The 3,700-nt window shown below is 36.5% G+C and overlaps 1 non-coding gene across 1 annotated transcript; it reads right to left on the bottom strand.

Annotated features, from left to right (window-relative positions):
• Nucleotides 1-549: 549 nt before the first annotated feature.
• TRNAI-AAU (transfer RNA isoleucine (anticodon AAU)) lies at nt 550-623 on the bottom strand. The gene has a single exon. It is a non-coding gene; the product is annotated as a tRNA-Ile (tRNA).
• Between the last annotated feature and the right edge of the window lie 3,077 nt (nt 624-3,700).

A 3,700-nucleotide genomic window follows, 5' to 3' on the forward strand; every position in this document is an offset into this window, starting at 1 on the left:
TATATTATGAGCAATATGTTGCCACCAACCACTCTAACTTGTCATGTGATGAGCCAGTAAATTACGCCATTGCTTGGATTAGTTTTTGACTGCATTACAATTAGTGATAGACTTAGTTGTCAATATTTACAGTTATATCGAATACCAGTTGCCCAAAACTTCTTAAAAAACGCTTAGAAACTGAAATCTCTAACCATACAATAGATTATATTTCTATTTTGCTTCAAGTTGCTTGGATTAGTTTTGCCTGCATTACAATTAGTGATAGACTTAGCTTTCAATATTTATAGTTATATCGAATTCCAGTTGCCCAAAACTTCTTAAAAAACGCTTAGAAACTGAAATCTCTGGCCATACAATAGATTATATTTCTATTTTGCTTCAATTCGTTACTCTGTCATTCTTTAAGGTTAACGACGATGTAACATGGCCACTCTCTTACTCTAACCAAGTTAATTCAAGTTTGTAAATTAATTTTACACATTGGATGGATAAAACCTACGGATCTTTTTCCAAAAGTCACTGGATGTGAACAGAAAGCCAAAGGAATGGCCAGCACGGGGGTCGAACCCGCAACCTTGGCGTTATTAGCACCACGCTTTAACCGATTGAGCTAACCGGCCACTTTTGCCCCATATCTACTCTCTTTTAATGAACTTGCTCTAATTTTGAGCCAGCTACTGACCTCTCAAAGCTTGATCTGTCCACAGTGAAAGGTAAAATACGTTGAAAGTTGACTAATTCTTAGAGAGCCCATCAAAAGCATAGGAACCAATCTTAAATGAGAATTGACAAGCTTTTTTTATATTATGAGCAATATGTTGAAACCAACCACTCTAACTTGTCACGTGATGAGCCAGTAAATTACGCCATTGCTTGGATTAGTTTTTGCCTGCATTACAATTAGTGATAGACTTAGCTGTCAATATTTACAGTTATATCGAATTCCAGTTGCCCAAAACTTCTTAAAAAACGCTTCGAAACTGAAATCTCTCTCCATACAATAGATTATATTTCTATTTTGCTTCACGTTGCTTGGATTAGTTTTGCCTGCATTACAATTAGTGATAGACTTAGCTGTCAATATTTACAGTTATATCGAATTCCAGTTGCCCAAAACTTCTTAAAAAACGCTTAGAAACTGAAATCTCTGGCCATACAATAGATTACATTTCTATTTTGCTTCAATTCGTTACTCTGTCATACTTTAAGGTTAACGACGATGTAACATGGCCACTCTCTTACTCTAACCAAGTTATTTCAAGTTTGTAAATTAATTTTACACATTGGATGGATAAAACCTACGGATCTTTTTCCAAGAGTCACTGGATGTGAACAGAAAGCCACAGTGAGAGCGGCCACTTTTGCCCCATATCTACTCTCTTTTAATGAACTTGCTCTAATTTTGAGCCAGCTACTGACCTCTCAAAGCTTGATCTATCCACAGTGAAAGGTAAAATACGTTGAAAGTTGACTAATTCTTAGAGAGCCCATCAAAAGCATAGGAACCAATCTTAAATGAGAATTGAAAGCTTTTTTTATATTATGAGCAATATGTTGCCACCAACCACTCTAACTTGTCATGTGATGAGCCAGTAAATTACGCCATTGCTTGGATTAGTTTTTGCCTGCATTACAATTAGTGATAGACTTAGTTGTCAATATTTACAGTTATATCGAATTCCAGTTGCCCAAAACTTCTTAAAAAACGCTTAGAAACTGAAATCTCTGGCCATACAATAGATTATATTTCTATTTTGCTTCAATTCGTTACTCTGTCATTCTTTAAGGTTAACGACGATGTAACATGGCCACTCTCTTACTCTAACCAAGTTAATTCAAGTTTGTAAATTAATTTTACACATTGGATGGATAAAACCTACGGATCTTTTTCCAAAAGTCACTGGATGTGAACAGAAAGCCAAAGGAATGGCCAGCACGGGGGTCGAACCCGCAACCTTGGCATTATTAACACCACGCTCTAACCGATTGAGCTAACCAGCCACTTTTACCCAATAACAACTCTCGTTTAATGAACTTGCTCTAATTTTGAGCTAGCTACTGACCTCTCAAAGCTTGATCTGTCCACAGTGAAAGGTAAAATACGTTGAAAGTTGACTAATTCTTAGAGAGCCCATCAAAAGCATAGGAACCAATCTTAAATGAGAATTGACAAGCTTTTTTTATATTATGAGCAATATGTTGCCACCAACCACTCTAACTTGTCACGTGATGAGCCAGTAAATTACGCCATTGCTTGGATTAGTTTTTGCCTGCATTACAATTAGTGATAGACTTAGCTGTCAATATTTACAGTTACATCAAATTCCAGTTGCCCAAAACTTCTTAGAAAACGCTTAGAAACCGAAATCTCTGGCCATACAATAGATTATATTTCTATTTTGCTTCAAGTCGCTTGGATTAGTTTTGCCTGCATTACAATTAGTGATAGACTTAGCTGTCAATAGTTACATTTATATCGAATTCCAGTTGCCCAAAACTTTTTGAAAAATGCTTAGAAACTGAAATCTCTGGCCATACAATAGATTATATTTCTATTTTGCTTCAATTCGTTACTCTGTCATACTTTAAGGTTAACGATGATGTAACATGGCCACTCTCTTACTCTAACCAAGTTATTTCAAGTTTGTAAATTAATTTTACACATTGGATGGATAAAACCAACGGATCTTTTTCCAAAAGTCACTGGATGTGAACAGAAAGCCAAGGGAATGGCCAGCACAGGGGTCGAACCCACAACCTTGGCGTTATTAGCACCTCGCTCTAACCTATTGAGCTAACCAACCACTTTTGCCCCATATCTACTCTCTTTTAATGAACTTGCTCTAATTTTGAGCCAGCTACTGACCTCTCAAAGCTTGATCTATCCACAGTGAAAGGTAAAATACGTTGAAAGTTGACTAATTCTTAGAGTGCCCATTAAAATCATAGGAACCAATCTTAAATGAGAATTGACAAGCTTTTTTTATATTATGAGCAATATGTTGCCACCAACCACTCTAACTTGTCACGTGATGAGCCAGTAAATTACGCCATTGCTTGGATTAGTTTTTGCCTGCATTACAATTAGTGATAAACTTAGCTGTCAATATTTACAGTTATATTTCTAGCCATACAATAAATTATATTTCTATTTTGCTTCAATTCGTTACTCTGTCATACTTCAAGGTTAACGACGATGTAACATGGCCACTCTCTTACTCTAACCAAGTTATTTCAAGTTTGTAAATTAATTTTACACATTGGATGGATAAAACCTACGGATCTTTTTCCAAAAGTCACTGGATGTGAACAGAAAGCCAAAGGAATGGCCAGCATAGGAGTCGAACCCGCAACCTTGGCGTTATTAGCACCACGCTCTAACTGATGGAGCTAATCGGCCACTTTTGCCCAATATCTACTCTCTTTTAATGAACTTGCTCTAATTTTGAGCCAGCTACTGACCTCTCAAAGCTTGATCTGTCCACAGTGGAAGGTAAAATACGTTGAATGTTGACTAATTCTTAGAGAGCCCATCAAAAGCATAGGAACCAATCTTAAATGAGAATTGACAAGCTTTTTTTATATTATGAGCAATATGTTGCCACCAACCACTCTAACTTGTCACGTGATGAGCCAGTAAATTACGCCATTGCTTGGATTAGTTTTTGCCTGCATTACAATTAGTGATAGACTTAGC

Source organism: Anomaloglossus baeobatrachus, chromosome 4 (genome assembly GCF_048569485.1).
Source record: "Anomaloglossus baeobatrachus isolate aAnoBae1 chromosome 4, aAnoBae1.hap1, whole genome shotgun sequence".
Taxonomy (NCBI): Eukaryota; Metazoa; Chordata; class Amphibia; order Anura; family Aromobatidae; genus Anomaloglossus; species Anomaloglossus baeobatrachus.